At 48.1% G+C, this 25,324-nt stretch overlaps 1 protein-coding gene across 1 annotated transcript in view; it reads left to right on the top strand.

Moving 5' to 3' along the window:
- The first annotated feature begins 1,290 nt into the window (after window positions 1-1,290).
- TMEM39A (transmembrane protein 39A) overlaps window positions 1,291-25,324 on the top strand; it is a 40,003-nt gene continuing 15,969 nt past the window's right edge. Inside the window, exon 1 of the mRNA XM_074983565.1 lies at window positions 1,291-1,715. The gene's annotated coding sequence lies outside the window, so the exon portion shown is untranslated. The remainder of the gene's footprint in view (window positions 1,716-25,324) is intronic.

Below are 25,324 nucleotides of genomic sequence, written 5' to 3' on the forward strand. Positions count from 1 at the left end.
GTAAGTGGGTGTCCAGTCTGCTGGGTCTCAGGCTCATCCATCTCATTAAAACTATGTGACTGTTTTTATGTACGTGTATAAATGTCAGAGGGGTAGCCAAGTTAGTCTGACAAGTAAACCTTCGACATACACAGCTTCAAGTTGCGCATAACTTGCTTTAACTTGATGCTGCTTTGTGGGGAGCTAGGCAAGCTAAAAGCCTTCCCCCTGAAGAGCATCTGTCAGCTGGCTGGCCACACTGCTGGGGGAAGGCAGGGAGAAGCAGCCAGTGGGCCTTTCAGTTTCCTAGGTCTGCAATTGGAGGGAAGCTGGAAACCAAGCAGCAGGCTGGTTCCCATCTCCCCCCCCACTCCGACTTGGGCGAAAATTTGAGTTACGTGGGGGTGACAGGAACACAATCCCCATGTAACTCAAGGGTTTACTGTATCTTCAAAAACAAGAAGTCATATGGCACCTTATAGACTAACAGCTATTTTGGAGCAGCATTTCCCAAAGTGTGGTCTGCTGCCCAGTTCTGGTCCTTGGAAAAAACAAATACTGGTCTATGTACTCGTATGATTGTGAATAAATAATAAACAATGAAAATTTATTCATTTTTCATTTTTTTTAACATGTGTTTATATTTTTGGGCCACAGAAAAGGGTATTGATAAAAACTGGCTCCCAGCTATATAAAGTTTGGAAAAGCCTGTTTTGGAGCATGAGCTTTCTTGGGCAAAGACCTGCTTCATCAGATGCATGAATGGGGGGTTCCAAAGGAGGGTCGTGTATTCACATTCCTATACCGACTATTCATGTTTTTACATTCTACAGATGTATTTTCTCACACCTGCAGAAAAGGGGGGATTTTTTTTTCATATGACCACAACTGAAATGCCTGTCAGTTTGGCTTGGGGGGCGGGGAGGGGGAGGGGCTGCAAATTGCAGGGATGAAAAGTGGAGCCCCACATAAAAAAGTTGCAGAGGGACTGAAGAAAAGGCTTTGTTTGTCAAAAGCAGCCTCAGTTCCAGCCAGCAGCTGCCCTTGGGAGGCTCCTCACCAGGAGGAGGGCTGGGAGGCTGCCTCTCCCGCGAGGCACAGCGGACCTCCTGCTGCAGCTTCCCAGGGCCCCCTTCGCACGGGGGAGGCTGAGGAGGGCCGAGACCTCAGGGAGGGCGCGGGGAGAGGGGCGGCCACACCGGCTTTGCCACTACCAACATGGCTCCTCTCCCGGGCCGCCCCCCTTCTCTTCCTGGGCTGGCTGCTGCCGCCGTCGCCCGGTGATGAGCGCATCAGCCCTCACTGCCACGTCTCTCCTGGGGAGCCGCCGCCGCCGCAGCTGAGGGGCGAGCGCGGGGAAAGGTGTCGAGGAGGCTGCGCTGGGTTAGCGTCTCCCGCCTGCTCTCCGCGGGGAGCTGCCGACCCCCCACCCCCGCAGCTGGGCGCCGCTGAGCAGCTGGCTGCGCCCGCCCGGACGGCCCCGGCAGGGCGGGGAGGCGCTGGGCGAGTCTCCCGGCGGGGCTGGGGCCGCGTGGGGAGCCGGAGCCGGAGCCGGAGCCGGGCTGCCCGCCCGAGGAACGCGGAGTCTGCCGCCAGGGCTGGAGAGGGCCCCGGGCACTGCAGCGGCTGCGGGAGGGGGCGAGAGGGTGGCTCTTTGTTGCTGCTGGGCGAAGGGGACCGTCCTCCTGGCTGATGTCTGAGCTGCACCAGCACCTCCTCCATCTGCACTTGGATGTGTGAGTGCCTCTCCCCACCCCTCCCCGCCAGGGCGCTGTGGTTCCTTCCCTCGGGCCCCGCTGGGAGTTTGAAATGCCTGTCCCAGAATGGGGGTGGGGGATTGGCTTAGTATTGCACCCCCTCGCGCTTCTGCCTGGGGCTTTCCTTCTCGTGGGAGGGGTGCTCGTGGGGCTGGCAGGGGTTCTCCAGAGTCAGCGTGAGGATCCTGCCCGCTTATCCCAGGGAGTTCCTTTTAGATGCCTCTGGGCTGCAGGGTGAAGAATTACCGCCCCCAGAGGAAGTACTGGAATAAATTCCCGAGGGGGGTTGTGGAATCTTCCCTATTGGAGATATTTAAGAACAGGTTGGTTAGATAGCAAACAAGGGATGGTCTAGACAATGCCTGGTCCTGCCGAGAGGGCAGGGGACTGGACTTGATGACCTCTTTGAGGTTCCTTCCAGTTCTAGTGTTCTGTGATTCTATGAAAGGCTGTGCCTTCCTGGGGGAGCAGAAATTTCAGTGTTGCCTCTCTTTCTGGCTCAAGATCTCATTGTTAGGAGGAGCCCAGAAATGCAAAGTTGCAGCCGGGCTGTTAAGATGTGTTAAAACTGTATTTTCCACAGCTTATCTGGTGATAGGCATAAGTTACAAACTTGGGCTCCAGATTTGGATTTCAGAGACCCCAGGAATCGGGGGTTGGGAGAGCTCTGGGGGGGTGGGATTTAGATGAGAGACCTGCTCTTTGAAAAGCTGGGGTTTGGATTTTAAACACCACAAAGTTCCTTTGGGCTTATGTTTAAGTTTGGTTGTCTTTGGGGTTTTTTTCTTTCAGAACTCCACCCAGCGTTTTAAATGATTGAGAAAATATGTCAGATCGAGTAGGACATGGGATATATACATCTGGTTGCAGCCACGAATCACAAATGCTGAAACATAATTAGTCTAAGCACTTATAATATCCAGTAAGACACCATTCTCCAGGAGGTGGGAATTGTGCACTCCTAATAAAGCGATGTATTGATTATCCTCCATTTCATGGAGTGGTAGTTAAGATGACGACTCAGTTTATTGTATGAGGTTGCATGTTAGCTATTCTGGGGTCACTTTAACCATGAATAGTCAACTGAAACAGAACTAGCTTTGTTTCCAATGTATGATAGCTCTTGTGCATACTTTTTGGGATGTGAACAGCAGGCCTCTGATATTGCTGCCATCTTTGACTAGCCGTGAATGACTGAGATGTCCATGCTCCAAAGCAGTGGATTGTGAAGTTCTAGGAGAAAAAGCCTCGCCTTAATTGACAGCCGAGGGGCCTGTGTATCTGTTCTCATTAGGAATTTTTGTCCAGGGAAACTGATATACAGAGATGGGACAGGAAAGGTCCGAGATCACACAATGTGTCAGTGGCAGATCAGGAAATAGAAGCCAGTCCCTTTAATCCCCATTCCAGTACCTTAACTTTCTTAATGATTATATCAGTTGAGGTTGCTCTCAGTACTTCTTACTCCCTACTCTAAGAAGTTTCTCAGAGCTAGAACATGCCTTCACACAAAGCACCATAATATCCAGCCCTAGTCATAACCAGTGGGTAAAATCCTGTCCCTACAAACATCACTGGGGTTTTATTATTGACTTGTTTGAACCCAGGATTTTACTCTGTACCTGTAGGACCTGCTCGTGCTGGGATTCTCTAAGATGTGAACATTTCTGCCCTGCATCTTGTTCTCAAGCAGCTTCCTATTTTCATGTTGGAGTCAAAACCAGCATAGAGGATGGGAGTGCTGCCTACTGACCAGAGGAAGAGGCCACGAGTCAGCTCTGGTGGTTTTTATTCTTTGCTCTGACACTGTCTCACTTTGTAAATTTGTGAAATCCAAGTGAATGGACCTTTTTGATAGCAGCTAGCAACATTGGGTGCCTAATTTGAGGCACATTGGGAAGGAATCTGCAAAGTACTTATGAGCCTAAGTCCCAGTTTTGGGTCCATTGTGATCTACAAAAGTGCTGATGAATCCGGTAGGTTTTCTAAGCTTGCTCAGTGCCTAAAATTTTAGGGGAAAAGTTCCTTAGGAGCCTATGTTTGTGCCTTTGGGCACATGCAGTGGTGTCTCTCTCCAGGTGTCCAGGCACCAGTCTCCTCCTAACCACCCAAGTGTTTCATAAACCAGGAGGAGACAGGCATTTAGCTACATAAGTTACCTGTGGGCCCTGATCGAGGAAGCGTGCTCAGCGGTTATCTACTGGATTGGTGCCCATTCGGGAACGGCCTGGAGAAGGAGATGGTAGCGCTGCTGTCCACTTTACAACTTTTAGACCACTGCTAAATTAAATTCCCACCCCTCTGCCATAGGGGGAGAGAGGTGAACAGGGGTCTCCCTCAGGGGAGATGTTCTGAGCCCTGGGCCTTGAGATATTCTTGTGTGGAGCACCTTTAGTCTCTCCTACTGGTGGTAAATAATGAAAGAGTGGTTGGAGACCTGGGGTCTTCCAGCTCCCGCCTGGGTGCCCTGACCAATGGAGTGCAGAGCCATTCTTTCTCTGGGCCAATGACTGACTGAGCCAGACTGAGAGAGACAAATGACTCTGTAGTCTCCCTGCAGCCTAGACCTAGGTGTCTGTCTCAGAGAGGAAGAAGCTTAGTGCATACAGCTCTCTTTTGTGTGTCCCATTGTGTGGCGCCTGGCTCTCTGCATTCTCTGTAGAGGGAGGCTGAGTACTTAGCTTGGCTTCATGGATCCCAGTGTTGATCCTGGGATTTTTCTTGGTGCTTAAGAGTTAGGCACAATGACACTCAGTGTTATAATACTGAGTCTCTTCATGGATGGGGCCTAATTTTTTCAGAAAGGCTGAGCCACCCAGTTCTGATTGACTTCTAGTGGCATTGGAGATGCCCAGTGCTTTTGAAAACAAGGCCAAATTTGTCTCAAGTTGAACACACAAAGTTGATAATTTTGCAAATTTGGTCCTTATCTTTCTCTGTGCCGCAACTATCCTATCTGTTGAAAGGGAATAACGTGTACCTTCCTCCTTGAGCAGGGGTTTTGTGAGAATAAGTCAGTTCTTTTAAATAATTTTAAGTTCTTTTGAAGAATCGCACTTGCAGCCTATCACTTCTGTTGATGACTTCCTGCTGTAGCGAAGGCTGCAAAGGAGTTTCAGTGTAGATGTAGGATGAGAGTTGGGCATATGACTGGTCCAAATATGATTGGCCAATTGACCGGTCAAATATTGTCAAAATGTCAGATATGGGCAAACATTTTAAAGCGCTAATTTTTTCCAATAATGACAACAGTAACTAAAGCAAGGAAGACTTTATGGTCTCAGATAGGCTTAGTTTTAGAGAGATACAAAAATCAAGCTACTTAACGGAGTTGTTTTAGCTCAGGAAAAAACAAAACCCCAAAAAGAAGTTATAAAAAATGAAGGAATAATTATTTATTAACACCTTTTTTAGCACTGTTAAGTTAGTATTTAAATGTGAATGTTAGTCAGGACTGAACAGTTACACAGGAAAAATTGAAATGAAATAAAAACAAACACAGCAACTATAAAAGAAAAAACAGTCATTTTAACTCCAGTTTTTCTGGGTGGGTGACAGGCCTTCTAGTAGTTTCATGGCTGTGCTTTTTTCAGTGTGTGCTGGGGAAAATATTTCCTCTTCTCCCTCCCTCCCTTCTGAGTTAATTTTTACATGATCATCTAGTAGTCAGTTTAAATTGTAGGCCTTTGGGGCAGGGACTCTGCCTTGTTCAAAGTGCTCTGTAAAGTGCCATCTGTCAGGCCCTTCCAAATTCACAGCCACACATAACACACCACAGGCCGTGAAATGTGGTGTTCTCACATGAAATGTGGCCTTTTGGGTGCTTTTACTGTGTACTCTTAATGGTTTCATGGGGGAGACCAGTGTTTTTCAAACTGGGGGTCCTGACCCACAAGGGGGTTGCCAGAGGGGATCACAGGGTTGTTTCAGGAGGGTCATGGTATTGCCACCTTTACTTCTGTGCTGCCTTCAGAAGTGGGCTGCTGGAGAGCAGTGGTTGTACTGGTGGCTGGGTGCCCAGCTCTGAAGGCAGCACTCCACCAGCAGCAGTGCAGAAGTAAGGGCAGCAGTGCAATACCTATGTCGCCCTTATGTCTTTACTGCTGATTTCAGAGCTGGTTGCCCGGAGAGTAGCAGCTGCTAACTAAGGTCCCAACTCTGCAGGCAGCCGTGCAGAAATAAAGGTAGCAATACCATACCGTGCCATCCTTACTTCAGCACTATTGTTGGTGCTAGTTCTGCCTTCAGAGCCGCATCCCTGGCCAGCAGCCACTGTTCTCCAGCCGTCTAGCTCTGAAAGCAGTGCAGCTGCACGGAAAGGTAGTAGTGCTACGACCTTATACAATAGGCTTGTGGCCCCTGCATAACTCCTTTTTGGATCAGGACCCCCAATTTCAGTGGTGTGAAATTTCAATTTAAATATCTGAAATAGTAAAATTTACCATTTTTTAAATCATGTGACTGTGAAATTGACCAAAATGGGCCATGAATTTGGTTGGGCCCTAGACGTGTGTTCACAGCCTGTTATACGCCTAAGGATATGGATACGTGCAGTGTTCTAGAAGTTTCTCGCCAGTCAAGAGGCTCAACTTTCAATTAGTTTGCTTTTCGTTCCAACAGGTGGCATTAGTATATGATAAAAAAAAAAAAGCAATCAAGGTTCTTAAGTAGGCTTGCTAACAGCTGGCAATCCAAAAGGTAGGCCAGGCCTACATCACGGCGTTCTTGCTGGATTACCTGATGGTGGTCAAATAAGGAATAAATTGTCTGGGCTGTTGATCAGCTTGCTAGCCAACACCAGACACGAGGAGGGAACATACTTATGGTAGTGTATCAGTGGTGCGTGCTTGTATAAATTACTTTAATGTGTTGTTTTCCTACTCCTGTGTTTTCTGTGGAAACTTTTACCTTGTGGGCTGGAATTCTTGGAACCATGTTTGTTTGTTTAATAAACTCTGAGCAAAATCCTATCAGTGTTTTGGATTTAAGAGAGGGTAAAAACAAACCAAGTGAATATGGGTAGATAAAACTCAAAACATTGGAACTTGGAAACTTCAAACTTGCCCTGAACACTGGACTCCAGGGTCATTTCTGTGTATTCTGCCTCTTTGGCCCGAAGACTATTCCGATGTGGATAAATATTTCTACCATCAGAAAGAAAAATGGGAATGAGCCTGTAGGCCAGTGATTAGCACACCAACGTGAAATTTAAGTCCAGTCTCCCAGCTCCACTCATTCATTCATTCATTCTTTATCCAAAGGACAGCAGCTTCAAGAGGAAAAATTGAGTAGAGAGCCTGAAATCAGACTCCAGTAGACTGGTGGTGTGTTCTTGCAACCACTGCATAAGTCAAATTTCCTTCACAATTCAGAGGAGCCAGGAAATTGATGAGGGCACTAGCCCTGGTCATTTTCCTGTCTCCCACAGTGAGGTGGGGAGCTGAGAACCAGGCAGCAGCCTGGCTCCTGGCTCCCCTCCACTGACAGGCAGCCAGGAAACTGACCATCACCAGTCTTCTATCTGAGTGGGTCTGTCCGAGTGCTGGTCAGTTTCCCAGCTCCAGCCAGCAAAGGGGAGATGGGAGCCAGTCTGTTGCTTCGTTCCTGGCTCCTCACTGCTCTGGGATGCAGGAGTGTCTTCTCCCCAGCTGGGAGAAGCCACGCTGGGTGGACAGCTGGAGGAAGCCTGGGAGAAGCCACACCGCTGGGGGAGCCAGGCGGGTAGACAGCTGCAGAGTGACTTCGAGTTGTACTTAACTCACATTAATGCAAGTTAAGCACGACTCAAACTTGTGCCTTTCAGGGGTTTACTGTGTCCTGATCCAGTGTTTAGAGCACTCTCTTGAGATGGGGAAGAGTCATCTTCAGTCCTGCCTTCCTTCCTGGCAGAGATGGGAAAATTATATGTGAGCCTCCCACATCCTAAACAAGTGTTGTAGTGATGGACTAAGGCTTTGCCTACACTAGCCCAGACGAGCAATCCGCTCAGGGTCAATCTTCCAAGGTTCGATTTCGTGTGTTCAGCATGAATGCGTAAAACCGACCTCTCGGGTCGCAGTTGACCCCTATATTCCTTGTGAGACATGAGCAATAAAGGAGGTCAACAAGAGAAACTCCTGTCAACCTTCTCTGTAAGGACAGACAAGGAAGCTGAGCACAGATATATCTATTCTAGCTACGCAGTTGCCATAGCTAGACAACTTGTGTATCTGCGGTTGACTTACTTTGCCTGGTGTAGACATTGATGCTGCTTCTGACACCTCCTCCTCCTGGAGTGCTCCCAATATGTGCTTAGGTGACTGAATGCTTGTCTTCCCCTGACTTGCGAATCTCTTGGGCTGAGATGAGAGGCAACATCCGGGCACCTCAAAGAAGGTAGCAGTGTGTATGCCCAGAGGCAAGCAGGAACTGAGGGAAATGTTGCTCTGAAAAACTTAGATGCTGAGTTTATGCCGAGCATTCAGCAGCAGCTTTGTGGCTCACAGTATAGCCAAAACTAGGGTGTAGGCGTCTAGCTGCAAGACAGAAGGACCTAAGTACCTTTGCGGTCCCACATTCTGTTCTCAGAAATCAGGATATTTTGAAAACTAAGCTCTGGCAATGTTAATTCAGTCACCGCTACTGTTGTATATTTATAGCCTAAGCTCAATTTAGGCATCTACATGCACACTAAGGGACCAAAATAAATGTAGGCTGGTATTCAAGGGTCATACAGAACTGGGAGAGTTCAGCTCTTCTGAAAATAAAGCCATTTTTATTCTAGTCCCTAAATGCAGATTAAGGTGCATTACCAAGCACTCATATTTTAAAATATTGGCCAATTCCCATCTCACACTCTCTTCTTAAATGTTATTTTGATGTTATGGAATTAATGCAGACTTTTAATACATTGGAGGGCGGAGTTAAGGTTGGAGTAACTACTTGAATCATTGGAATCTGACTTTTTTTCCCCCGTCATTCTGAAACTTTAATTCTGCAGTAAAGATTTTTTCCCTTTCTTGTATTTAAATATATTTATTTGCATGGGCCCAAGTCCTGGGGCCCTGTTTGGGGATCTGTGACAGAGGCAGTGAAAATGGCCTAGCTGGCTCCAGAGAAATATCTCAAAGTAGCCTTGAGTCCCCCTCCCTCCATAGCTCACACATAGATAGAGCGCTGCAGATCCATGGATACCCACAGGTATTCAAATCCATGGATGTAGGAGCGGATATCCATGGGATGTGGGTGCGGATGTGGAAATGGACACAAAGTTTGTATCTAGAACCCTGCAGAATTGCAGATATCCACTTTATAGCTGTGGAGATTCACATGCATGGGTATGGATGCAGATATCCGCAGATCATTTTTGAAGATGTGGCTAGAGATACCAGTTTTGTATCAATGCAGGACTCTGTACATGGGGCAGGAGGGACAGCTTGAAGGGTAGCTGGAATGCTATGTGCTCTGATGGTTCTGGGCTGCAGAGCAGCCTTATATTAGTGCATTTGCCTACATTATTGTAAAGTGTTTAGCATATTGCAGGGGCTGGCTTACTGTATAAAGATTAAGGAATTGAGAATGTTAAAATGGTTAACTGTTCAGCGTACGAGTAAGCGTGATAGGCCTACCAAATAACCAGCCCTCGTGGGTGACCTTTGTGCCAGGCTGGGGCAGCCCTGGACACACAGGTTGGTGGACCAGGCAGCAGGATCCCACAGCTGTGGTGGGGCCATGCACAGTGACCCCAGTCTCTCATTTACTGCAGAAGTTTAAGGAATCTTGCTCTGTCTGAGACCTGGGAGGAATGCAGCTGCTCCGGAGAAAGAGCTCGGCAGCAGGCTCTTTGTGTGGTTTACAGAGCACAGCCTCTGGGCTCACCTGCCCCAGCCATTCATCACCCACCCAAGGCTGGGCACTCCTGTTGAAACTAAGTTTCCCTAGTGTGGGTGTGCCTCTTCCCAGGGCTCTGGCTGGCAGGATGCCCGCCAGCTCTCCAGTTCGGGCACCCACCCTTCTGGGAGGAGACTGAGCACTCTCCCTTGCCCTCGGCCATCAGGCACCCCCCAAGGAGTGACAGTGGAGTTTGCTGCTCACCTGGTGTTGGTGCAGTCGTTTTCTGGGATGACTCAATGGGTTTGTGGGGAGGGAGAATAGAGGGGATCTGCCCAGAACAAGCCCCCAGACCCCAACACTGCAGCTGCTGGTAGTGGCCGAGGTGGCAGGCAGCATGGAGGAGACGGCCATGATCACTCCATTAGGAACAAGTAGGCGAGATGGATGTGCACAGCATCCCCATCTCACACGCAGCATGTCAGTGTATGTTGCCTGCCCACACACGCGGAGCACATGGCGGCTCCAGATGTGGTGGCCCTGGCGGCTCCTGCAGCCCTAGCTGCAGTGGCTCTGGTGAGTCGCGGCATTTATGGGGGTCTGGCGGACAGCATCTGTTATTTCCGAAGCCCATGAAATGGGGGTCCGTTAAATCGAGGGTTTACTGTAGTTAACTTGGCCATAAAAAATTGCCACTGGCTCAAATTAGCACACAGGATCCTAAGTCAGAATCTTTTTTTTGCTGTACAAATGGCTTTAAAAATAACATTCTCTCCTCCCTCCCCTCACATAACTGACAATATTTAAACCCTCAGTACTCCTAGCTGAAATTTCCTTACCCATTGTCATGCAGTAGTTTGCCAACCAGAGAACTGCATATCTGCTCTTGAGCAGTGGCTGTGTTTCAGTTCTATTGTGTGTCTGTACAGTTGCTTGTTAAATTCTGTGGAGGGAAGACAACTCAAGAATTGTCTGTTTATAGACACACATCGTGGCCATAAATTGCCTCATATGCACTCTTCCTGCTAATCCATCTTCCCTTTGATTTATTCTAACTGTCCAATATCTGAGCTGCTTCAGTAATGGCATCTTTAAAACTGTATTTTTATTTTCCCCAAAAATTATCGCAGCCTGAGGCCTAGGCAGGGTGATATGTAGCCCTGGACTAGTAGCAGATTTGAGGTCTTAGATCTCCTAACTCATCAGGTGTAGAATCAGTTGCTTTATATCAGTGAGATGAAGAGTGGCTTACTCATTTCTTTCAGTGTATAAGGCTTTTGTTTCTAGCCCCAGTAGGATGTGAATTCTCAGACCTTATAAATGTGTCATTATTATGTATAGAAATGCTATTTTGGGTATCAAGCTGAAACTGTTTCCAGCTCTCAGATGACAAGGCCAAGTGACTTTTGGGTAATGTTCTTAGTTTAGTAATTCCTGCCAGCTTCTTTATTTTAAATCTCACATGCAGGATGAGACTTGAGCATTGCTATGCCCACCTCTTTGTGATAGAGAAATGTAGATCTTGTACAACCAAATTAGACCAAAGGGTCAGAACACTTGTACTAGAAGAGACCCATTCTGAAGTTCTTTCTCCGTGTCTTAACAGAACAGACCAATGAATGGACTACAAACATCCTGCTTTTGACAGGCACTAATGTCATGTTACAAAGGAAGCCCATGAAGCCCACAGTACTGCTGGGTAGTTGTGTAACCCTTTACTATATGTGAGAAATTTCTTCCCGGCTGTTGGCTGTTGATCAGTTTACACCCTGAGGCATGAAGATGACGGTTCCTGTACTTTTTGCCATCTTTGCTAGCATAAGTATAAATGTCCTAGTTCATACAATTACAGTAAACCCTCAAGTTACATGGAGCTTGCTTTTCTGCAACCACCGCATAACTTGAATTTTTGTGCAAGTTCAGGGGAGACGGGAACCAGTCTGCAGCCTGGTTCCTGGCTCCCCTGGGTTTTCAGGAGGTGGGAAACTGACCACCCCAGTGGGGCTGGTCAGTTTCCTGGCTCCCAAAGTGTCAGGGAGCCGGGAACCAGGGGGCAGCCTGGTTCACATCTCGCTGCTTGCCACTTACAGGACCTGGCTGCTGCCTTGTTCCTGTCTCCCTGCCAGTTGCTGCTTGTGAGACCCAGGAAACTGACCAGCTGGTCAGTTTCCAGGATCCCACAAGCAGTGGGGAGCTGGCAACCAGGCAGCAGCCTGGCTCCCTTCCACTTACAGAGAGGGGAAACTGAGCAGGGCAGCAGCCTTGGTCAGTTACCTGGCTCCAGCCAAGGAAGGGCAACTGGTGCAGCCTGGTTTTCAGCTCCCCACCACTGCGGGGATCAGGAAACTGCTCCTGTCGCGGGCAGCAGTCGCGTTAACCCGAGACGTGCAACTTGATTGCGCATACCTCAAGGGTTTGCTGTAGTTAATCCTTCATTACAGTTTTGCTAAGCTATTTGCTTCAACAATATCCTGCTGCTGTGAGTGCTACAGGATAATTTTATGTTGTTGAAATATTTTCTCTTACCACTACAGTAGACCCTCACTTTACTCACTCGACTTACATGTTTTCATATTAACGCGACTCGAGTCCAGAGGGAGCATTTGTAGTTTGCGTCCTCCTGCGCTTGCTAGGATCCAATCTGTAGTTTCGCGGGTTATTTTCAGCAACCAGATTTGCACAGAAGAAGGTCTGCTTGGAAGAAGCTTCTGAAAAGCAGCTGCAAATGGGGATGGCACCCTGGGACAGCAGTGCTGGCATGGTGCTTCTGCTCTGCTTAGTATGAGGCAGGGCACAGGACGCAGCCCAGGAGCTGAGGAGGGCTGACCCTACTCCCCACCTCGCCCTGCCCTGCCTACGTTTCTCTTGGGCCCTGGAGAGATTGTGGGGGTCGCTGTTGCTGAGCAACAGCACACTGCTTCAAACTGAGCCTCAACTTCACACAGCAGGAATGTTAAAGTACCTCTCACTCGTTTAACCTGGGACACTGCTGCTCCGCTTGTCTCCAGATAACAAAAGCAGGGCACAGAGATCCGCAGGAGCTCCTGGACTCAGAGTGTAGTTGGCAAAGGTGGATAACAACACATAAGGAAAAACCCTGGACGCTCCCCGCTTACTTGATATGCCTGTGCTGCTGGGTGCACAGCAGGACTAAGGACAGCAAAATCCAGGTGAGAAATTCCATTGTGGGCCCAGGCATCAGACAGCGGCAAAACAAACTCTGGTACTTCTGCTATCTTGGAAGCACCAACGAGGCTGCTGTAATGCCCTGCTTTTGTTATAAGGAGAGAAGCGGCTTTCCCCAGCTGAGCAGCAGCTTCCTGGGTTAATCAAGTGAGAAGTACGTTAAGAGGCATAAGAACATAAGAACGGCCATACTGGGTCAGACCATAGGCCCATCAAGCCCAGTATCTTGTCTTCCGACAGTGGCCAATGCCAGGTGCCCCAGAGGGAATGAACAGAACAGGTCATCATCAAGTGATCAATTCCCTGTCACCCATTTCCAGCCTCTTGCAAACAGAGGCTAAGGACACCCTCTATTCCCACCCTAGCTAATAGTCATTGATGGACGTATCCCCCATGAATTTATGCAGTTCTTTTTTAAACTTTACTAAAGTCTTGGCCTTCACGACATTCTCCAGCAAGGAGTTCCACAGCTTAACTGTGTGTTGTGTGAAAAAATATTTCCTATGGTTTGTTTTAAACCTGCTGCCTATTAATTTCATTTGGTGACCCCTAGTTCTTGTGTTGTGAGAAGGCATAAATAATAATTCCTTATCTATTTTCTCCACACCACTCATGATTTTATATACCTCTCTCATATTGCCCCTTAATTGTCTTTTTTACAAACTAAAAAGTCCCAGTCTCATTAATCTCTCCTCATATGGCAGACGTTCCATACCCCTAATACTTTTTGTTGTCCTTTTCTGAACCTTTTCCAATTCCAATATATCTTTTTTGAGTTGGGGCAACCACATCTATACACGGTATTCCAGATGTGGACATACCATGGATTTATGTAAAGGTAATATGACATTTTCTGTCCTATCTGTTCCTTTCTTAGTGATTCCCAACATTTTGTTAGCTTTTTTGACTGCCACTGCACACTGAGTGGATGTCTTCAGAGGACTATCCACAATGACTCCAAGATCTCTTGAGTGGTAACGGCTCAGTCAGACCCCATCATTTTATATGTATAGTTGGGATTATATTTTCCAAAGTGTGTAACTTTGCATTTATCAACATTGGGTAACAAAATGGCAGACGAAATTCAATCACCCAGTTTAGTACGATCCTTTTGTAGCTCTTCACAGTCTGCTTGGGACTTAACTATTTGTAGTAGTTTTGTCATCTGCAAATTTTGTCACCTCACTGTTTATCCCTTTTTCCAGATCATTTATGAATATGTTGAATAGGACTGGTCCCAGCACAGACTCCTGGGGGACACCACTATTTCTCTCTCTCCATTCTGAAAACTGACCAGTTATTCCTACCCTTTGTTTCCGATCTTTTAATCAGTTTCCAATCTTTTAACTAGCTGTGTGGAGAAGGCTTATCTCTAGGGTAGAAATGTAGCACTTTAAAGACTAACAATTATTTATTCAGTGATGAGCTTTCGTGGGACAGATCCACTTCTTCAGATCAATCTCTGTCCCACAAAAGCTCATCACCAAGTAAATCATTTTGTTAGTCTTTAAAGTGCTACATTACTGCTGTTTTGTTTTGTTGGAGTACACACTAACATGGTACCTCTCTGGTGCTATCTGTAGGGTAGTTAAGCTAAATTGGCAGCAATTTGTAAAGTTAATGGTATTTCACAGGCAGGTCCCCAGCTGCAGGGAGCCAAGAAATTGACAAGTCCTAGTGAGCTGGTCACTTTCCCGGCTCCTGCAAGCCCATGGGAGCTGCAGCCTGGTTCCTATCTCCCCTGACTTGTGTGGAAATTCGAGTTATGCTGGGGTTGCAGGAACACAGCCACTGTATAACTTGAGGGTTTACTGTATTAAAGTTTTGTTTTGTTTTCCTGTTCAGTGAAGGGTTCTGTAAGAGTGCTTGAGTGCCCCCCCACCGCACCCCAGCGCATTCTCCCTATACCCGAAAGATGCCCAGATCCCATCCTCACCTATGAAAGTCTCTTTCTCACACTGCTTCCTTAAAAGAGATCTGAGGGATCGGCTGAAGGGTATAAAAATGACCTTAGAATTCCTAGACTTTCAATCTGCTCTGCCTTTTTCTGAAGTATTTGTCCTATGTGCTTTCCATAAGCTGTGGTTTGTAAGTCCTGGTCGGTCATTATAGACGTGTCTCAAACTTGCAGTGAGTATACCCCAAAAATGTAGCTAATCTGGGCACTATGCACTTTGCTGGGGGGTTGGCTCTTTTCAGATAAGACTTTCACATCCATTCGCCTGTCTCCTGTGTAGACACTGATTACAGATTGAACCTCTCTAGTTCAGCAATCTCAGGAGCTCACTGGTGCTGAATGAAAGAATTTACTGGACCATAGGAGGTCATTATTGTCTAGCAGCATTGCCAACACTTCCACTGCTTACCAGACTCTTAGAAGACATTTAGGGGTAAAGTAGAGTTGAATAACAGCACAAAACACTGAGAGCCAGGACTGGTGGTTGTCAGCAAACTTTATGGGACCATGGGAAACTTGGCCACACCCATGATAACAGGTCATCTGGCTAACTAAAGTCATGTCGGACCACGCGTGTTGCTAGACCAGAGTGCTAAAGCAGAGAGGTTCAACCTGTACCATGGAAGTTTTAAAGGGCGGATGTTTGTTGTGTTGTCTTTGTCTAGTACTTTCCCCACCGATGTCCTTTTGGCCTGCTGCTTTCTTCTTCATTTAGCGGTACTCATTTAGTGTGCTTCTGAGTGTTCCGTACAGTGGCAATGTGGAAAATGTACTGATTTCAGAGGTGGTCTAACCAGTTATGTCTCCCTGAATGGGGGAGGGGGACAGGGTTCTGTTTCCAGGTGGCAGGTGTTGTCTTTTATTATCAGTGGGAGTTGAAAGGTTGTGTTTATTGTATGCGGAGGGCTGTTGAAGCCAAATATTTAATTTGCCATCTGGCAACTTGTCAGTTGTTTCTGCATGAAAGTGGGTTTGTATAAATGAAAGTACAACCTCTAGTTTTGCTGTTGGGATGCTAGTACAATGCTGTAGTACAAGTCCCATCTCAGCTTCAGCCACAGTAGGGATTCCCAACCTATCAGTCAGGAGCCAAACCCACCCCCTTACCCCCCTGTTCTCGAATTGTCTTGGGTCACCAAGTCTTCTTGAATTGTCAAAATGGGTCCCTGTCTCAAAAAGTTTGGGAACTGCTGAACTACTGTAATGTCACAAAGCAAGCACTGTTATTAATGGTTAGAAAACACAGGACTGATCATCAGTAATCCTGGATTCTGCTCCCAAAGCTGTGATATCACCTGGCTCTATCTAATCTTCTCCTTCTACAAAAAGGTGACAAAGATGCTCTGGTTTGAAAGGGAGCAAGCCAGAAATTGAGCCTAAGTGCCAGGACTCTCTGCAGAAGTTTGTTGAGGGGAGAGAACCATTTCTTTTTGTCAAAATGTGTTTAATGATTCTTTAAATGTGGAATTGGGTTTATTAAATAAATGGAAGTCGGCGATTCAATTGATCGGGGAAAGGAGTTGAATGGACTAGTAGCGAAGGTTCTTAGCATTATTTGTTCGATTTTTGAGTTAAAAATTAAAACAGGGAAGAAAAAGAAGAGAGAGACAGGAACAGAAAGATTGTGTACTGGTTTCCCAGTAAAAGTCATACCTCGGACTTTTATTGTAATACTTCCAAAAGCCACAGGGCTTTGCCCTGCTCTCCCCATCACTCATTTGTGAGTGAGAAGCTACCTTTGCGTCTCTGTCTACCCTATGCAAAATAGTAACAGAGAGGTAGCTGTGTTAGTCTCTATCAGAACAAACCAGCTGTCATGTAGCACCTTAAAGACTAACAAAATGATTTATTAGGTGATGTGCTTTCATGGGGCAGACCCACTTCTTCAGGTCTGTCCCACTTAAGCTCATCACCTAATAAATTATTTTGTTGGTGTTTAAAGTGCTCCATGATGGCTGGTTTGGTTTGACAGAATACAAACTAACACGGCTATCTCTCTGTTACAGAATAGGAGATGGTACTGTACTTTCAGCACCAATTTCCAATACTGTGCTGTCTCCAGATTTGAAGAAGTGGGTCTACCCCACAAAAGCTTATCACCTAATACATTATTTTGTTAGCTTTTAAAGCGCTACATGACTGCTGCTTTGTTTTGCTATGCAAAACAGGCAACTTTGGTTTGGGTTCATGGACCTTTTTTTGCGTACACTTGCAGTGGCTGCCCCAAATGTTCCGTAGGTGGTGGCTGCACCTCTCGGCACTTGGGATGGAGTCAGTCGTTCAGACTTGGCTGAAATGATGTGGTTTTAAAGCAGGGACAGGCAATTAAAAGGTAGCAGTGTGGCAGGGTTAACCCTGGTGGGCTGCCACTGCTATATTTATCTGCCCCTCTGCAGGTGTTGAGTGATTGCAGCTCTCGTTGGCCATGGATTGCCTTTCACAGCCAATGGAAGTGTCATGAACTGTGACGCTGCTTCTCGCTGCTCCCCCTGGCGATGAATGGTGATCTGCAGCCAACGAGAGCCACGATCACCCAATACCTGTGACGGCGCAGGTAAATATAGAGGTGGGGGCCTGCCAGGGCCTCACCAACAGGCTTGTATTTGCCCACCCCTGTTCTAAAGGGTCTCTTGCCACGGGAGTTGCATCTGTGCTTGTTCAGCCAATCCTCTGATCCCCATCCTTGTGAATGCAGTGCAGCATGCTTGGAAATGACACAAAAGGCCCAGCTCTCAGCAGCAACACAAGGCGATACGGGGTAGGGACTGGATGGCTCCTAGCATGCACTGGTCCAGGTGTGGCTCTAAGATGTGTTTTGCCAGCAGAATAACTGACAGGACTTGCCACATGACATATTTATCCGAAGCGAGGGGGGAAACGGTCTCAGGGACCTCAGAAGTCCCCCTGGGCATTTCTTCTTCCTTCCCCAGTGGTCTCCAGCCCTCTCTCCACTCTTTCCTTTTCCCGGCTGCTCACCTTCCTTCCCCCACCTTCTGCCCTTTGTGGATTTGGACACTGGCAGCGGTTCTCCTTCTGCTGACTAGCACCCTGAAATACTAATAGTGTTCTGTCAGCTGTTGCTGACTGCTGCTGGCAGTAATCAGCACAGGCACTCTTTCCCTAGTGATGCCACTGGGACAGTCTGCTGTGCTCTCTTGTGGGAGGCGGGGCATCGGGTTGGCAATGCACAGCTTCACAGGCCTGGCGGCACCCTGGTCCTTTCTGCTTAGCAGCAAGCACGGGCATCCAAGCGGAGACTTGCATGGTCACCTGTGAGCTAGCTACGTACTAAAATGTACACTTGAGCCTGCAGGACACAAGGAAGTGAGGTGGAGGCTTGAATATCTATCTTAGGGGGCACAGAGGAAGAATACATTTTCTGTGCATGTGATCATGGTGCAGGAGGGTAACTGGTGGCCTGATGGGTCAGGGGACAAGATGGGATCAAAGCCAAGTGCCAAGAAGCCCTCTCTGCTGAGACTGTTATTTGCCAGTTTTGTTCACTACTTACGACAAGACTCTATGCATAAAGCACCCCTGTCACACAGCCACCGGTGGGGTAAATGGTGGGAATTCAGGGCACAGCAACAAATGGGATTTTTCCCATCTCTTCAGAACTTCAAGTCTTCTGCCTTCTTAGCAGCTAGCATAAACTGCATGGCATTCAGTTTACCTACCTTGGAAGGGCAAAGGGCTGATGTAACTCCTGTAAGGGTTTGAAACCTGTGGCTGTAGGGAGGGAGTACCTGGATGTCTGGAATGAGGACTAAACAATCCCAAAATCATTCCTTTTAGTAATTTTTAAAGCAACATTATACAATGAGTAAACAAATTCTCACTTTTCTTGCTTGAGAGAGCATATGATAAGAATGAGATGTTAGTTGTACTTTTAAAATGCAGTTCTGTTCTGAAAAGGGACTAAAAATGGCATCGTGGGATCTCCTTTTTTATTTCTTGAGGACTCCAGATCAAATTACTCCATTTACAAGTATAAGAGTGTTTTCCTCTTTACTGCCAGCCCTGCAGACTTCACTGGGATCTGAGGGTGGAGCTGGGCAATTTTCAGCTGGCTCATCACCACTTGCAACAGAGATGGTGCTTGACAAACTCTGCCACTAGTGCAATCCACAGTTTTGCCTTGCAGGTTAGAGTTGCCATTGAAAGGAAGTTTTGGCTGTGCATTTGGAGCGTTTCTGAGAAATAGCTCTGCTGGTAGTGCACAAGCCACAACAGACTCCGGCACACTCTCCAATAGCTGTGCTGGCACTGCAGAAGTAACCAATAAAGCAGACTTATTTTTGTCTCTTAATCAAGTAGCTAGATACAGCTGGGTTTGGTGCGTTCAAATATGAGATTAAGAGTAGCCATGCAGTCTCTTTTCAGTCTGACCACACCTTAAATGAAATAAATAATTAAAAACATATTGTGTTAGTCTTTAAAGTGCTACTGGGCTGCTTTTTTGTTTTAATTAAAAATACTATTTTTGTTAAAGGATCACTGGGTTTAAGGCCAGAAAATGTAGGGGGCATTGATCCAAATTAATTCCTAATGCAGCTGCATTGACTTCCTTGGGGTTAAACCAGGAGTGAATCTGGTCCTTTTGTGTTTGTTTAGGAGAAGTGGGTGGTGTGCAAGTTTTACTATTATTTACACTAGGAAAATTTGAGACTGATTCCACTGAAGTTAGAGTTGTATCACCATAAATCTTAAACAAGGGCGGTGACAATTTAGCCCTGCAAGTGTAGGGGTAAGAAAAGTGACTCTGAAAACCTTTTGAGGAGAATGTTTAATTTGATTGGAAAGAGATTTTATATACACTCTTATTTCATAGTGGAAACCCTCCAGCAAGTGTGCTAAGGCCTAAAACCCAAAGGTGAAAGTAGCATCTTTGCTTTCAGTGTGCAAGGCAATAAGTAAATAAACTCCATAAATTGCTAGACACAAATTAGAACTTGAATTCTTTGGATGAATTATTGAGCAGGCTGAGAGTAAAGTAGGAAATGACTTTTTTTAAGTGTCCCTGTAACAGGGCCAAAGAGGACCTCTTGAGTTTCTGTACCTCCTGTGCCCACAAATCAGCTAGAGAGGTCTTCTGTGCTCCAATCAGCGTGCTTTTTATTTAATGTGAGAGTTCCCACCACCTTGCATATAGAGTTTCAAACCTGCAGTCCCAGTGTGTGCTAGTTTTTAGAGCTAGCAGAGGAGAAAAGCCCAGGACTCCTTTAGCTCCCCCCTTTCCTCTCCCCCCACCTGTACTTTGTGCCAGCTTTAGGTAGTCCCCTGGCTACATGTTGAACCTCTCCAGTTCGACACACTCTTGTCCGACAACATCCGTAATCTGGCATCATTTTAGTTAGCCAGAAGACCATTTTTCATGGGTGTAGCCAAGTTCCCATGGTACCATAAAGTTTGTTTACAGCTGCCAGTCCTGGCTCTCGGTATTCTCTGCTGTTATTTAGCTGCAGTTTACCCCTAAATGTTGTCTGAGAGCCCAGTAAGCAGTGGAAGTGTTGGTGATGCTGCTAGACAATGCTGACCTCCTGTGGTCTGGCAAATTTGTTGTTTGCCAGTCAGATCCTGAGGGTGCTGGACTAGAGAGATTCAACCAGTTAGTGGATGGGTTGTCTCAGCCAGCTCTAGTTAATCTTCCTCATAAGTAAGCCCCTACAAAATTCACAAACATGCAAAATGTGTTATGGACTGTGAAATCTGGTCTCCCACCAGGAAATCTGGTCTTCTGCATGCTGACCCCATAACACAGTGATTTCATGGGGGAGACCACCATTTCTCACAGTGGATGTTCTGACCAATAAAGGAGTTGTAGGGCAGGCACAAGTTTATTTGAAGGGGGTCATGGCATCTGGTTCATCTGTCAAGCTCATTTTACAGAGCCCTCATCCCAGCAGCCAGGTGCCATCCCCTCCTGGGGGACTCACCACTTTTTGCTGGAGCTGCTGCTGAATGCCACTCTGCTCCCATATAAACTCTGCAGGCTCTGTTGCTCTGCTTGCCAGGCAGTAAGGCCCGTCTCTCAGCCTGCCTCTTGTGACTGCTGAACGTTTTGCAGGGCCTACTGCATCTGCTCCTGGTGTTTGACCAGCCATGGTAGGGTCTCCTCCATCTCTAAGTTGCCAACGACTTCTCCTGGCTCCATTTCCAGATGAGCCCCCAAGTGCAACATGGCCAAAGTGGATCCCTCAGGTTTCTACCATTTCTGTGCCCACAGGGTGAGATCTCTTCTGTATTGCAGTCAGTGTGCTTTGTTACTGAATCCGACAGCTCCCAGCACCTTACATGCAAAACTTTAAGCCTGCCGTCTCGGGGACCGCTAGTGTTTCTAGTTAGCCGAGGCAAGACACCCCATTCCTTGATGGCTCCTGCTCCTCCTTCTTCCCTCCCCCTGCCTGCCTTATGAACTCCCCTGGTTAATGAGGCCAGCAGCTTCTTCCCATTACCAATTAGGGGTTGGGTAGCTTCAGCCAGCGCCTGTTAACTTTCCTTTTTGGAGCTGGTGTGACAGGTCTGGCTCAAGAGTTTCCCAGCTAGTACCTGGCCTATAGATTAAATTATAAACCCGTGCAATTATACCTTCTCTGATAAGGCATTCCTTTTGTCAGGCCTGGCCTTAGAACAAGGCTGTTGTCTTGGGTCCTGCCCTCCAATGGACGCTAGCATCCACCATCTACTGGTGGGGCCCCACTGTCAGCGTTCCGCCTTGGGCCCCACCCACCTGCCAGGCCCTGCTGGGCTGGCTCTTCCTTTAGGGAGAATTAGGTAAATCATTTAAGAGTCTCGTTTTGCTTAAAACAGTCCTCTGATGTTTTAGAACCTTCCATCCAGCGTTCCCTGTAAGCCGAGCACCTGGGCGGTGGCTCAGGAGAGATTCAGGTGCCACCCAGCTGATTAGCAGAGCGCCCACAGCCGCCGGCATGGGTTTCTATTGCAGATGAACATCCGCAGGTGCCTGGGTGCACCTAGGTAAATTAATTGTGCTTGTGGGTGGAAAAAATTGTCGGGACCCCTGCTTCCATCCCTCTTTCACAGTGTGAAGACATCTCAGGGTGCTTCAAGTGAGCTCCACAGCTAATATTGTCCCCTGTGTAGGACACATGCTGATTTGTTACTGTATGGATGCTCCTTACTGAACGTGGCAAATAGGATGGCCCCTATGTGGCACAAAACTCTTGTCTTAGTGAATCGCCTCACTGAATGTATCACAAGCTCAAGTCCGCCACTGGCCGCTAAATCCATGACAAGTCTGAAGTCTAAAAATCATTAGTGACTTTAAAAAAAAAAAAACACAAATCCTTTTCTTTTTTTTTTAAGGTGGACCTTCAAATGACTTTAAGAAAACTAGCTTGCACCCTGTTTTCCTTCATTACCTACAGTAGGTTAGGGAATAAAGAGCTGTGGTTTTGTTCTGCTTGGGTTTTACCTTAAAATATCAGAAACATCATGTCTAGCCTTCCCTAATTTTGCTGGAGAATGTCTAGAAGGTGTAAGGCAACTCATGTGAGTTTTCATGCGTGAATTGAAAAGGCAAAGGCATTCTGTACCGTGTTAATTGGTCACAGCAGTTCACTTGCTATTAACAAGAAAAAAAGGGTTTAAACCAATGTTTCTTAAACTGTGTTCTGTGAACAGCTTGCAGGTGTGCTGCAAGTGGTTGGAAGTATACACTGATCATCTATATTTTCTGTTAGTAAAACCAGATACAGTGTTACTAGTTCATTGCTAGACCACCTGATTCTTCTTCCAGTGATTGCTCATGTGCATTCCGAGTTGGGCGCATGCCCAGTTGCCGGAAGCTTTTTGCCCTACCCGGTAGCCCTAGGATCAGTGCAGTGCCCCCTGGAGTGGTGACCGTACGGCTGCCCATATATGCACTGCCCGCCCCGCCCCCTGCTCAGTTCCTTCTTGCTGCGCTGTCGGTTGCTGGAGCCCCCTCATTGTTGAGCATTCACTGGTAGCCTTTGTTTTAGTTATTTATCTTTCGTAGCCCTTAGCACCTAGTGAGCCGAGGTGGGTCTTTAACCCGCCTCGGCGTCAGGGGATGTCTGGCTCCCCAGGATTTAAAACCTGTTCAAAATGTGGCAAATGAATGCCCAAAAGCGACCCGCATAGGGCTTGCCCGAGTTGCCTCGGTGAGACACACCTCCAGGAGCACTGCTCTACTTGCAAGGCCTTCAAGCCCAGGACTTTAAAAGGTAGAGCTCAACGGCTGAAGGTTCTACTAACGGAATCAGCCTTGCGCCTAGACATTTCCCTGGTGGGAACGCAGTGCGCCGCATTGTCGATGCAGAGTGCTTCGGCACCATTGGTGCCATCGGAAAGTTCCTGGCGCCGAGAGCAGGACTCGGCACCTAGCGCCTCCCGGCTTCATAAGAGCCAGTCCCCGGTGCCTCACAAAAAGGGAAGATGGGACCGGGGTTGATCCCAAGAGAGAAGGAGGCAAAGGCAAACTTCAGGGGAGTCCGCCAGCTCACACCATGACGGGGGTCATGAAGTGCAGGCATCAACTCCAGCGTGAGGCGGGAGCCCGCGTTCTCCCAGACTGCCCTCGACGCCGGAGGCCTTTAGTGCTGCACAAGGCCTCCTGCAAATTACAATGCCGCTGCAGATGCCACACCGGGAGCCTTCATCGCCCCAGTTTCAGGTGCCTGAACAGGCTCTAGGGACCTCAGCCCAGTTCCTGACGCTGGGGAGACCCCTGCAAGCGGTCGTCTCAGTGCCGCACAGACTGTGCAGAGCGCGTAAGAACTGGTGGGCGCTACGGGACCCTCGGCACTGCCATAGTCGTCGGAGTTGGACTTGTTTTACTCCAGCTCAGCTCGGAGTGAAAGTACGAGGTCATCTTGATGAAGGGGGCATCGACACTGCTCCCGACGCCCTTCAGAGGGGGAGTGGCAAAGGCCCCCCCCCATGTGCCCCCCAATGGCCCTTCTGGACTCCATGGGTGCTCCATGAGGGACAGGGGCGGGATGTGGGACTCCCTACTAGGGGGCGCCCAGCACCCTCAGGTGTCGAGATCGGCATTGACCGCTGCTTTGGGAGCCCTGCCAAGAGAGCAGGGGGAGTCGTCGGCACCTGTGCAGTCAGCGACGACCCAAGCGTGGGCACCAGCCCTGCAGGCACAGGGGCCTGTGGTGCAGTGGGCGACGGCAGCGACAGAACCGGTGCTGTCCCAGGTGCGGAGTGGCCCTGTGTTCTTGGCACCGTACCAGAGACCACTAGGGAGTCCTTCCCCCCAGACACCGAGCACGGCACCGCAAACCACGGTGCTGGGGACTCGAATGGACGTGCCGGAATCCCCCGCACCGGTGGACTTGGACGGCCTGATGCCCTCATCCTCATCCTCCCCACATGAGGCAGTGGCTGGATCCTCTGCATCCCCAGTACTGGAGGATGGAGGAGTGTACCAGCAGCTGTTGAGGAGGGTCGCCTAGAGTCTGGGGGTGCAGGCGGAAGAGGTCAAGGATGAAATAGACCCTGTTACAAACATTCTCTCAACGTCTGGACCGACCGGGGTGGCACTGCCCATTTTATAAAGACAATTGCCAAGACAGTGTGGCAGACCCTGGCCTTAGCCTTGCCCACGGCTAGGAAAAATGAGTGCCGGTATTTTGTCCCAGTCCAGCAAAATGAATAACTTGTTCACTCATCCTCCGCCTGACTCCCTTGTTGTGTATGCTGTGAACAACAGTGAGAGGCAGGGGGTCCAGGGGCCCTCCCCTAAAAACAAAGATGCCAAACAATTAGACCTGTATGGTAGGAAGGCTTATTCTACAGGTGGCCTCCAGTTGAGAATTGATAGCCAGCAAGCCATGGTTAGCAGATACATGTACAATACAGCCAGCTCCACGGACTGTTTCGCTGAGCTGCTCCCGCCAGAGACCAAGTTGGAATTTATGGCCGTGGTGGAGGAGCAGAGAGCCTTATCTAGAGCAGCACTGCAGGCTGCCCTAGATGCAGCCACCAAGGTCATGGCCTCGGGTATAGCCATGAGAAGGTGGGCATGGCTTCAGGTCTTGGGACTCTCACAGGAGGTGCAGCAGTCCATTCAGGACCTCCCCTTTGAGGGCCCCTCCCTATTTTCAGAAAAAAATGACAAGAGGCTTCATAGTATGAAGAACTCGTGGACCACCCTACGCTCGCTGGGTCTCTATACACCGGTGACCCAGAGAAGACGCTTTTCCCCTAGGCCCCAGTTCAGACAATTCCCACAACAACAACGGGATTGGAACAAGAGAAGGGGCCACCGTAATAGGAGACGTCCAGGCCACCAGACACAGGACCAGCCACCAGAAGCCCCAACCAGGGTTTAAACACTAGTTTTGATGGGGCGGTCGGGAGCGACACACCGGCCACCCCCACAGTTCCAGCTCAGTATTTATTTTCATCCTGCCTATCCCCATTCTACCATGCATGGGTGCAGCATAACGTTGGACCAGTAAGTCCTCTGCAATTTTCTTCCTACTCCCCTTCCCCTCCCTTACCCTGTCCCTCTTCAGGGACCCCTCTCATGAGACAGTTCTCAGGCAGGGGGTGGGGGGCCCCCCTACAAAAGGAGCCTATAGAGGAAGTTCCCCAGGAATTCCGGGGGCAGGGATTTTATTCCTGTTATTTCCTAATCCCA

Source organism: Carettochelys insculpta, chromosome 1, assembly GCF_033958435.1.
Source record: "Carettochelys insculpta isolate YL-2023 chromosome 1, ASM3395843v1, whole genome shotgun sequence".
NCBI classification, from domain to species: Eukaryota; Metazoa; Chordata; order Testudines; family Carettochelyidae; genus Carettochelys; species Carettochelys insculpta.